A 12,550-nucleotide genomic window follows, 5' to 3' on the forward strand; every position below is an offset into this window, starting at 1 on the left:
GAGTCTGCTCTCTTCCTTCTAAATCTTCCCTGATTGGCTCCATGTGTTCTGTCTGCGTGCCCACTAGTTCTGGGGAAGACAAGGGCCAGGTCGCATTCCTTTTTACCTTCTTGGTGAGATGCGATTCCTGCTCTGACTCTTGCTTGTTGGATGTTTACATTCTGTCACCTCCTCTGTCTTCATGGTTTTAAGATTAGTTGCCACTTGCCCAAGAACTGCTCTATTAAAATGTTGTCAATTTTACTGGAAATGGAATGAGTAGTCCTCTATGACTCTGTGATTGATTATCCATCCTGTGTTAAAAGTCGCTTTTGAATGCAGTTTCTGGGATGAAAGCAATATAGAACACGTGGAACATTATTCAGAGCTACATGAAAAGACCAAAGAGTCAGATAAGAATTAAATCCCCTCCAAAAGTAGGCTTAGGGGTGCGGCACAGGATGTTGATTCCTTAGCTGGGGGGTAGGGGTCGCAGGCTTTGAAAACTAACTGGTTATTCCATATACATGTAAAAGGAAGAAAGCCCTTTACCAAGCCATGCATGGAGGTTACTGCTGTCTCTGCTAGGCCACCACATAAGTAGGTCAATAAATATTTCATGCAAATTTAACTTCAGTACCTATTCTAAATCATCTATAACCTTTTGAATAAGCATGAATTAAAGGGAAAACTCTAATACATTGTCCAAACATTTGAACACAGCAGATCTCTTCTACAGTGTTTTAGAGTTGGGATGTTCCTTAGAAGCCGTCGTAAGGCTAGTGATGACAGAGACAGGACAGATGGAGGAGCTCATCATCATCCTTCATGCTTTCTCTCCTATTGCTTTAAGGGATAGTAGGACCACCCGGTCCCTGGGACTCATTGTTAGATCAACACTGGAAAACCTCTCCTCTTCCTTGATCATGTACTAAATTACAAAAGCAAGAGTTTGGCCCATGGTGGCCAAATGACCACCTTTCTAAGGCTGGTTCTGCCAGCCTATGTCTCCGACTCCCACCACCTTGCTCCCGGAGATGCTTCATGTTTCACTCCAATGTGTCCCGTGGGGAACCTCTGAAACTCCTCGGTTCTTCTTTAATAAACATCTCTCTTCTCTGAGACACCATCCCTCCTAGTTGTACCACCTGCTGCAAGCTAAATTATTCCTTAGTGTTTACACCTTGCGAATATTTATAGCCCATCAGCATGGCACCCCTTAGTCACCCTCCAGCCTCGGTGTGTTACAAATATAGCTCTTTTAATCTTTCCACAAAGTCAGACTCCTCAGTCTCTTAATCATCCGTACCATCCTCTCTCTAGTGCCTATAAGAGAACAGTCTGAATATATCCCAGATGGCAAAAAATAACCCCAACATGTGGTAACTAGGGGGAGAAAAACACGGAGAGGATGAAAGGAGCAATCTCCAGGTTAATTAGTGGGGTGGCCGCAAATATGTGCACAGTTTGTTTCAGAAATAAAGCAAGCTGTATTTGTTGTAACTCTCTCCACTTTGAACTCAGTAGAACGCTGGTGGTGCCAAGCTGTGTTGATGGTCCAAATAGTCACTAAAGACCTTCAACTTTGCACTCCCTCTGTGTATCTCTTGCCTCAGATGGACTTCAAATAGCACATAGCGATACAAGAAAACGTTACTAGTTCCTGTTTAGTTTTATGGGTTCACATGGTTTCTGAGCTTCATATAAACTCAATAAGGGAGGACCTTTGACTTGTCTCTCTAGTTATTAGGCACATGGGTATTAGTCATCTTATAAAATTAGCTGTGTTTACTGAATATGATCGCCTAAATATGGGAATGACGTTAGTACAAGAGAGATTGCTCAGAAGTGCTCCACTGACATCAATAGACTATGGCCATTTCCAGGGTTTCTTGGTTTGTTTTGTTTTTTGTTTGTTTGTCTGTTTGTTTGTTTAAATTTATTTCATAGTTTTCATAATGTTTTGAAAGGCTGTGCAGAAATGTCCACTACGTGATTTTCTCCACACCTTGGGTCAGCCTTGATTCAGTTTATGTCCTTATCTTATGAAATGTGTCTTGGAATGAAAACCTGAAGACTGAAGGAGTCTTTAGGAAAACCTCCTGATTCACTTGGGGGAGGGTGAGATGGAGGGCCTTGCTCACTGCAGGACGTACCATCTGGAGGACAAGTGCTCCTGGGCTGCATAAGAAATGTAGAAAAGTACCTGGCAAGACATAGTGGTGCATACTTTCAATCACAACACACAAAGGCCAGGCAGGAGCTTAAAGCAAAACCATAGGCAAGTGCTGCTTACTGGTCAGGACAAGAGCTTGAAGCAGAAACATGGAGGAATGCTGCTCACTGGCTGGCACAGTTACTTTTCTTACACAGCCTAGGCCCACCTGCCCAAGGATGACACCGCCCACAATGTGCTGGCTTCTCTAGCATCAATCATTAATCCAGAAAATGCCCCATAGGTATGCCCACAGGCAAATCTAATGGAGACAGTCCTTCAACTGAGATTCCTCTTCTCAAGTGCACGTCTAAGTTTGTGTCGAGATGACAGAAGGTATTCCAGGAAGGTTCCCGAGGAGCCTGAAGCCAGCTTCTGCTTTAAGCTCCTGTATTGAGTTTTTGCCTTGACTTCCTTTGATGATACTCTGTAAACTCTAAGGTGAGATGAGCCCTCTCCTCCCGAAATGCCTCTCGGTCACATTGTTAACCACAGCAGCAGAAAGCAGTGCAGAGAGGATGTGACCAGCCTCCATTTGTGACTCCTAGGAAATTTTCCTTTTCCCAGGATCTCACGAGATCCAGAAAGTGTTCCCTCTGGCCCAGCCACGTCCCTCCTATAGAATTCTAGGCTTTCTTCTGCAGGTGTCTCTGATACTCTTCAGGCTGATCAACTCTACAGGTTCTTCCTGTTTTCTTATACAAAGCATTTGTCTGCAGCTCAGAAGATATGAGTAGCACCGGAGTTCATTAGAATAGATTTTAAGCTTCAATACTTAAAACCTAGCAATTCTGCCACTCTGAAGGTGGCAAGGGACAACCATTTCCTTTCACACACGACATAAGGTTGTGAAGGGACTTTTTCTCTGAATGAAAGAGGGGAAGAGGGAAGTAGAAACCTTCTCATGTTTTATTCAAATGTTAACAAAGAAATCGAGAAGTGTGTTTCCTTAAAATTGACACCATTTTTATCCCAGCCGTTCCGGTGACTGATAGTGGAGATGGCAGGCAGTCACGGCAGGGGGAGCTTTATTCCAGGAGCTCAGTCCCGGTGGGAAGTATTACCTCCAAGTAATACACTAATCGCTTTGAATCCTGCATATTTTCACATACTGTGTGCATACATACAGATATTAATAACTGTTCCCTAGACGTCACTTCAGCACTTGGAGAGCTCAGTGTTGCTAAGCAAGTGCCGGAGACAGAATCAGATGCAGATGGCAGTTCAGCAAGGAGGATTTCACAGAGATGCGAGAGGAGAAAGGATGGAGGTGCTGAGACTCCATCCCCACGGGTCTTTGAGTTCTGACGTGATCATCTTATGTCAGCCATGCCTGGTGTTCATCTACCCACTCCACTGGGGCTATAAATGGCATTGTAGTGTTTTAAAGGTTCTCACCTCCTCAAAACCCACCTACTCCCATCATACCTGCATTTTATTCCATGGCTTCTGTCTAGTAATTTTTTTACAGCATGGAGACATGTACATTTTACTGTTTTGTATATATGTTCCATCTCCATATATCTTAGAGGAATTTGTATTTTATAATATATATTGATGTATATGTCTATGTGTATATCCTAAAAATTCAGAGAGAGAGAGACAGAGAGACAGAGAGAGACATAGACAGAGAGACAGAGAGAGAGACAGATTGACAGAGACAGAGAGAAGGAGGGAAAAGGAGAGAGAGAGAGAGAGAGAGAGAGAGAGAGAGAGAGAAGACCCTTTTCCATACTACCGTCTGGAATCTCAGACTAAGGTTGATATTCCTGTATTATACAGGGCTCCAGTAAGAGTAGCTTGCCTAAGGTCGCAGATCATATGTATGGTATATCAAGATCAAAACCCAATTCTTCTGTCTAGAAAGTTGCAGTTACTCCTTCTACTTTATGTTCATTTAAAAGAAAGTGCAAAATGGGGACCCTTCCATCGGGTGAGTAATTAACGACATGGTTTAAAACAATGAGTCCATGCCAGATGTGACCAAACAGGACCTGGAACCTTATTTCCTTCACCTAGACTTGCCTCCCATCTTGCTACCTTCTTTTGAGAAAACGACATAAGTCTGCAATGTTTCAAACTGTTCCAGAGTAAAAGGAAATGATCATAGTGGCTTGGATGGCATAAGAGTTTAACTTGTTCTGAAATCGTCCTCGTAGCCTCAGCGGTGTCCTAGGCATTTTGAAATGTTTTGATCACAGAGAGGGAGAAAATGCGTGTGTTCAGGAAATGTCATCTGATAGTGCTAAGACACCAATACATGTCGTAGCACACTTGGGTGATCATGTGCACAGCCTGATAGAGCATCACTTTGAGTCCCCATGGGTCTCAATTTAGAGCCTGACTCTGCTGTTGACTTTCTCTGGGATCTTACTCAAGTCACAGCCTGTCTCTTGACCTTTGTTTTACATTATGAATAGTAATGTTGAATGAAATAATCAATGCTCTTAATTTTCTGGGCTTTTCTGAATCTCCTCAATAGTGCAGTCTGGGCACTTGGGCTCTAAATAGACAAAAGGACTAATTGGCTTCCCGTGGAGATAGTGCCAGTTGAAGCTGTCACCTGCCAATGGCCCAAGCACTGGACGTAAGGGTCATTAGATGATTCATAGATCACTGTCTCACAGCTCGAAGTTCAGTTTTGCTACCTATTTCTCAGCTCATTCACAAGGTTAATCCTGTGCCAACTCATTGGCTAACAGGGAAGGTTGTCTTATTTAAAATTCTGTGTAAAACAAAGATTATACTTAAAACATGCATTTCCATGTCTTTAGAAGTTTCAGTCTTCCCCCTTGTAGCAGGTACTGTAGGTCAGAACTCTTAGTAGCCGCATATCGTTGTAGTCTGTCTTGTGTTTCTGTGGCGTAATAACTGAGACTATATCATTGAAGAGAGCCGAGATTTCTTTATGGGTCTAGAGGATGGGATTTTCAATATGAAGACGCTGGCAGGGCTCTGCTGACTCAGGAAGGCCCTTCTGCTTCAAGGACAGTAACTTGTTAATATGTCGTTACACAGTTGGATGCTGCCTTGAAGCCTCTTCATAGGGGCCTTCTTAAATCCTGGAGGGAGATGCCCTTGTGACTTTACAATCTCTTCAAGGCCCTGCCGTTTAAATATGATCCCATTGGCTACACCTGAGTTTTAGATCAAACACAGTCAATGCAGAAAACATAAAAGTCTAAGATTAAAGCAGGGTAATATGGAAAACAGCTTCGAAGATGAATCAGTAAGCTGATTTGACAAGGGGTGTGTGTGTGTGTGTGTGTGTGTGTGAGAGAGAGAGAGAGAGAGAGAGAGAGAGAGAGAGAGAGAGAGAGAGAGAGAGGGAGGGAGGGAGGGAGGAGAGATCTGTAAGTGTGTGTTCCTTTTGTGAAGCAGAGGTTTGAGAAAACCTAGTTCCCCTTAATAAGCTGAGTCTTGGTTTTCCATTCGTAAAGAGTGCTCCTGTTCGCCTTGTCCACGTCAGTGTGTTTATTGTAGATCACGTACATGGTTCTACCTCACTTCAGAATGTTCCCTTGCCTTAGTTTATTGCTAGAAATGAGTTCAAACAGTCTTGTATTCCACATTAAGCACTTAGCTCACTCCATAAGTCACGGAAACTCCGGGCATTTCAGCTTCTCCGTTCTTGGGATGAGGGTGGCTCCCTCAGGGATAGGCTTGTTCTGGAATAATCAGAATAAACTAGAATATTTTCTACCATAAATCTAAAAGTAACCGGGCTGATTTAACCTTTGAATAGAGCTAAGGGTAAGAGAGATTTTCATGACAGAAATCATGGAATAAATTAAACCATGCCTGAAAAGTAAATATTCTGGTGGTGGTTGCTGGTCTACTTGTTAAAATCAATTTTTCTATTAACAAATCAACCATGGAATGACAGGTAATATGGATGGCTTCAGAATTAAAAGTGAGACTTACCAGTACTGTGTAGAAATTAACTTGTAAAGAAACTTGCGTTGGCCAAAAGAGAGGGTAATATTTTACTAAGTATATTCTATGTTTCGTGAACGTTCTATCAGACCAGAATTTATATTTCCAAAGTTAGTAGGTGGATAGATTCTAAAGCTGACTACCTAGGCAGACATTAAAGTTTCAGTACTGATCTCTCTGGCTGAGAATGCAAAATCTGTCCCTGTCACCTTTTCTTTTTTCTTTCTTTCTTTTTTTGCCACTTATTAAGATATTTTTCTTCCATTTTTACTAAATTGGGTATTTCTTATTTACATTTCAAATGTCATTCCCTTTCCTGGTTACCTGTCCATCAGCCCCCTAACCCTTCCCCCTCCCCTTCTATAAGGGTGTTTCCCTCCCTACCTACCTCCATTACTGCCCCCCCAACAATCCCCTACACTGGGGGTCCAACCTTGGCAGGACCAAGGGCTTCCCCTTCCACTGGTGCCCCAACTAGGCTATTCATTGCTACCTATACAGTCAGAGCCCAAGGTCAGTCCATGTATATATAGTCTTTGGGTAGTGGTTAAGTCTATAAGCTATAGTAGGATAACATTGTTGTTCTTATGGGGTCACAAGCCCATTCAACTCTTTCTCTAATTCCTCTAACGGGGGTCCAATTCTCAGTTCAGTGGTTTGCTGTTGGCATTTGCCTCTGTATTTGACATGTTCTGACTATGTCTCTCAAGAGAGATCTATATCCAGTTTATCTAGTTTTGGTGACTCTGTGTGTGTGTGTGTGTGTGTGTGTGTGTGTGTGTGTGTGTGTGTGTGTGTGTGTGTGTGTGTGTGTGCATGTGTGGGCAGGCTCTGAATGGCTGTTCCTTCAGTCTCTGCTCTAAACTTTTCCTCCTATGGATATTTTTGTTCCTCTTTTTTTTTTTTTCATTCTTTTTTTTTTTCTTTTTTTCGGAGCTGGGGACCAAAACCAGGGCCTTGTGCTTGCTTGGCAAGTGCTCTACCACTGAGCTAAATCCCCAACCTTTTTTTCCTCTTTTAAAGAAGGAGTGAAGCATCTGCATTTTGGAGTTTCATGTGCTCTGTGCATCTTGGGTAATTTGAGCATTTGGGCTAATATCCACTTATCAATGAGTGCATACCATGTGTGTTTTTCTGTGATGATATTTTCCAGTTCCATCCATTTGCCTATGAATTTCATGAAGTCATTGTTTTTGATAGCTGAGTAGTACTCCATTGTGTAAATGTACCACATTTTCTGTATCCATTCCTCTGTTGAAGGGCATCTGGGATTTCCCAGCTTCTCCTGCCACCTTTTCTTAAATGTAATGATGGAGCTATATACAGCTGACAGAAGATTATAACTGGAACACACAGCCAAGTCAAGAAAGCTAAATAAGAAACCAAATGATGCAAGAAATAGGCTAATGAAATGAGCAGACAGTTTAAAAAAAAAACCTAAATGCCCAATACATGTGGGAAAATGTTCACCTTCACTAGTCATCATAGAAATTCAAATTAAAACTCCCTTGAGATTCCGGTTTACCCCTGTCAGAACGGCAGTCATTGAGAAATAGCACTACCCCTAGAAGCGTTGTGGGTATGGCTGCTGTGTCACGTGGACATCAGAAGATGGCAGAGAGGGAGTGAGGCCCTCTCTGTGCTCAGGACTCTGACCTATAAACATCTGAATGATGTTCCCTGAAACCAAGTGAGCCTGGCATGACCACCAGTCTGCTGGCTTGCAGGCCCCAGCACCTTCCAGGGCTGAGAGCAAGTCAGAGACTAGAAGAAACCTGCCCGAGACCGAGGGCCCCAGGAAAGAGTGAGCCCAAGACAGACAGCCCTTGAGAGATGACAGAAGACAGTGTCATGGGGACTGGACGGAGAGCTAGACTGAGTTAGATCTGACCACCATTTTGTAGATTACTCTGCCTACTGCAGAAATGCATGAGTGTGACATAGTACTTCCAAGACCACCCCAGAAACCATCCTTAGTGACCTGGGATGCCACTAACAGGAGGAAGTAAGTGATGGAGAAATGGAAGAGAGAGAAACGAAAAGATATGGGATCAATGAACAGAGGCAGAACTGGAGACTCAAGGGTAGTAAGAAACAGCCTGATGTGAGTAACTGGTGATGTGACTTGGGACCATGGTGTGGGGTTGTGCCCTGTGCTGTCATGAGGGCCATGTCTGGGTCCATGGCCCTGCAGCAACAAGGGTCTGTTACCACCAATGGCAAGGCAGCCATCCCTGGTCTGGGCTGCCACCCCAGGAGCATGTAGGTGCAGAACTGTGCCTACACCTTATAAGGGCAACATGGGAGAGCTGGCCCTGGGGGAATGGGGCAGTGCAGGCAAGCTGCTCAAAGGGCACAGACATGCACCCTGCCACTTTTTTACTGTGCAACGACATGGGCAAGGGGGAGATGACCCCCTTCTTGCCCCTTGCCACCTATAGCAGGCAGGAAAGCTGTCCCCAAAGTCATGAGAACAAGAGAGCTGTCCCTGTCCCTTACCTGTTACAGCACTCAGGAAAACAAGCCCCCTGGAGCACAGTACTGTACCTAGGAGGCAGCACAGTAGAGTTGGTCTTGGATGTGGGGGTTACAGGTGAGCCTTCCATGAGTGTCCTGCCTCTTGTCTCCTGGGTGACTATTCAGAAAAGAGAAAGATGTCCTCCCCTCCCTTGTCCCTCTCAGTCCATGGCAGGCAGGAGAGCTGAAGTGGCCCCTAGGTCATGAAAGTGGGAGAATTGGGTATGTTCCTCACTGGCTACAGTGGTCAGAAGAGCAGGCCTTGGGCATCAGGGTAGAGCTGGCCCTGATAGTGGGGGTGGCTCCCCACCCCAAGGACAGGAGAGCAGGAGAGCCAGTTGTCTGACCAGCTTACATACCTCTCAGACCCAGATTCAGAAATTTGAATTGGTCCACCCTAACATCTACCCGTTTGATGAACTGCTGGAGCTCATGAAGGGGCTGGTCTTACAGATCCAAAATTACTGGATCTCTATGACACAGCAGGATGTCTGAGAGGAGTACCAGGGAAGTTCCAGTAGTGATAGAGTAGCCAAAGTCTTATACTAGACCAACAAGTCACTGCAATGAACGTTTGCAAGCAAAAAAAAAAAAAAAAAAAAAGTGTGGACAAAAGGGGACACACTACAGCTTCCACAACAAGATTGTTTTTCTCTGCTGGCAAGGAGTTTTCAAGGGTGGAGGGCAGGTATAATGGTACAATGGTGTATGATGTGAAATTTACAGAAAGAAAAACAATAACATTTTTTAAAAAGACAAAATGAGAAAACAAAGAACAATGAATGCTGGAGATGTAAAAAGAGATAACCACCTTATGCAATGCAAGCGTAACCTAGTTCAGACATTCTGAAAATGTCTACCATAGTTTCTTAGGCTTTAATATGTCTGCTGTATGACCATGCTCTCTCACTTGGGGGTACATAGCTCAAAGACTGTATACATCACAGAGATATTTGTAAATTGATGGTAGTACCATTTGCAGTTTGCCACAAAGACTCAAAGCAGCTTATCACATGGCTACTTGCATATGGATGGTTACGTTGGCAGTATTCACAATAATGAATTAAGTATCCAGCCTAGGTGTCCATCAATGAAGGAGGAATGAAGTTGGGGCGGGAAGTTGAGGAATGGCTTGGGGATTCAGAGCACTGCTTGATCTTCCAAACAACCCCAGTTTGATTTCCAGCACCCACATGGATTCATAACTGCATGTAACTCAAACCTCTTCAGTTCTCCTTAGACATCAGGCACACATTGTGGGCAGACATGCTTGTATACAAAACACCTGTGCACATAAAAATAAATTAATTAATAGGACCTGAACGATGACACTATCAGTAAACATGCTAATGTAGAAGAGTGAAGAATTTCACTCTTGCAGAGTCCCATAATGACTTCTGAGAGTGAGAGAACCCTCTATCCTCTCCCAGAATTGTCCCGATTCGTTGTCAGGTACAAAGCAGTCAGCCCTGGAATCACATACAGATGAACAAAAGTCGATAGGAGGTGGTGTGGTGTGCGTGCATGTGTGTGTATCTGTAACAATAATAGAGAAAAAGAGGATATTGAGTAGTGGGCATGGGGGGAAATGGAGGCAGGAAAGAGATACGGAAAGTGGATTAATCATATTTTAATTAAAACATAAAACTTAACAATTTTTTAAGTTAAAAAGAAAGCAGGCTGAGCAAGCTGTGGGGAGCAAGCCATAGGCTGCATTCCTCCATGTCTGGAAGGGTTGTCTTAGGGTTGTTATTTGTGTGATAAGACTGGTTTATATAGCTTACACACGAGTATCACAGTTCATCACTGAAGAAAGTCAGGGTAGGAACTCAAGCACAGGCAGGAACCTGGAGTCAGAAGCTGATGATGCAGAGGCCATGGAGGAGTGCTGCCCTCTGGCTGCTTCTTCATGGCTTGCTCAGCCTGCTTCTTTGTAAAACTCAGGACCACCAACCTAGGGATGGCACTGCCCATGGTGGGCAGTAACCTCCTATATCAATCATCAATTAAGAAAATGCTGCATGGGCTTGCCTATAGCAGGATCTTATGAAGGAATCTTCTCAGTTAGGGTTTCCTCCTCAGATGACCAAGCCATATGTCAAGCTGACATAGCCAGGAAAGTAGCAAAGGACTAACGAGGGGAGCAGGACCTGAAAGGGAAGGATAGCAGGGCATGACGCACTGCCAAAGTCCTTAGAGACTTGCTTGAAAATGCCCTTTGCATGCAGTTATTACTGGGACATTATTTTTAAACAACTTCTACGCATTATAGAGTAAATACAAACAACAAGCATGAAAATAACTCTGGACGCTCATATCCTGTAAGTGGTTCACCCAGACTGCCAGTCTCTACTTCCACCTTGCCTATCATCCACTTGGAATTCAGTCTGGCTACTCAGGCCTAGCACAATTATTAAGACACCCATAAGGCATTTGCTTTTATAGTAGTAGTAAGACCACAGGTTTGAGAACATTGAGGAAACCCTTGTAGTGTCCCAGGATAAGGAAACCTGATTTCATCAACATTAAGGAGATTGCTACACACGGGAAAGAGAAGCGAGGTGCATGGGGTCCAAGGCTGGCCAGACAGTAGTGAACATACGAAATCGTTTGTTATGTGTGTCAGCCTTCTGCTCCTCTGCCCTAGTTCATTTGAGTTGCTGAGTTGCTTAGAAGCTCTGCATGCTGGCCCTGTGTCAGAGCCCCTTGCTTCCTGCTGCCTCGTCAACTGTGCTTCCTTCAAGCATGGTGCCTTGAGGCCTGCCAGCATTCCTGTGGCCTTTCCTATTTAAGGCACTGCGAAGTTCATCTAAAAGATAGGCATCAAGCCTGTGGTACACTTTTACTAATGTGTTGTCTGAGTCCCTCTAGGAGCAAAGATACCCTCTGCTTGAGATGCTTGCTATTCATTCCAAATGCACCCCCAAAGAATAGTTTATACATTTTTGTCCATGTAAAAGGGGAACATTTGGGCACCTTTTTCTGTTGCTGGTTTGTAGACCTATTTTTAACTTTTGTTCTTTGCTGTTTTTTCTTCTATGCTTGTGAATTGTAAGGTGCCAGACTGGCTGCCCTTGAGGTTGGTGTCCCTAATTTCTCCCAGGAACAGGAAAAACACAGGGGGTAACAGAACTGGTCGGGTCTAGGTCCAGCACATAGCCCAACCTACCCTGGAAGCATATCCTCCAGACATAAAGAGAGAATTGTTTCTGGGAATGCAGGCCATCTGCTTTTGTGGCAAGCACATAAACCTTTGTTGAGCCCTCACCAGGCTCCACAGTGGTTTGCATCCAGTAAGCCACAGATGTTCATCCTTTCTTTGGGAAAAAAAAAAAAAGCAGCAGTTTTTTGCCTCCCACCTCTACCTGTCAAAATTCCATTCTTTAAGGTCAAACTCAATTGCCTGTTTCCTTGGGGAATTCTTGCAGAGCTGTCTCGGGTGTGATTTCCCATGCATATTTCTGTAACACTGCAGTGTGCCACACATGGTGTCTCGGATTGTTGGACACAGAAAGTTCCTTAATCACGGGAAGAAGCACTGCTCGTGACTAGTCCACTTCTTCTTGTCACACAGAAGCGCACTGAAGTGCTGGACAAAGAGCAGACCCTTGAAGCAGCTGCTAAGGAGATTGAAAACTAACATTTTTCATTCCAGAACTTTCGGTGTGAAGATGCCCCGTACCCGGGATAGCTGTCTAGCTCTCCTCCTTGTAGGCTCTCTGTCTGTATTCTGTGGCCTGCCCTTGAGCATTCGTGGTCAAGACCAAAGCAGCTGCTGCTGCCTCGCCAGCCACTATGCCTCCCTCAGGACCCCATCCTTCTTTTGCCAGAGTTTGTTTTTTAGATCCCTTGTGCTTCTCAGCATCCTAAGGGGTCCTTTTTGACTTATACAAAGGGGAAAGC

At 44.1% G+C, this 12,550-nt stretch overlaps 1 protein-coding gene and 1 non-coding gene across 2 annotated transcripts in view; both read left to right on the forward strand.

The window, feature by feature from the left end:
• Nucleotides 1–12,550, forward strand: part of Lpp (LIM domain containing preferred translocation partner in lipoma) — a 597,188-nt gene that overhangs the window by 483,635 nt on the left and 101,003 nt on the right. The window lies entirely within an intron of this gene.
• Nucleotides 7,688–7,818, forward strand: LOC116899897. The gene has a single exon (XR_004387873.1). It is a non-coding gene; the product is annotated as a small nucleolar RNA SNORA17 (small nucleolar RNA).

This window comes from Rattus rattus, chromosome 4 (assembly GCF_011064425.1).
Source record: "Rattus rattus isolate New Zealand chromosome 4, Rrattus_CSIRO_v1, whole genome shotgun sequence".
Classification (NCBI taxonomy): Eukaryota; Metazoa; Chordata; class Mammalia; order Rodentia; family Muridae; genus Rattus; species Rattus rattus.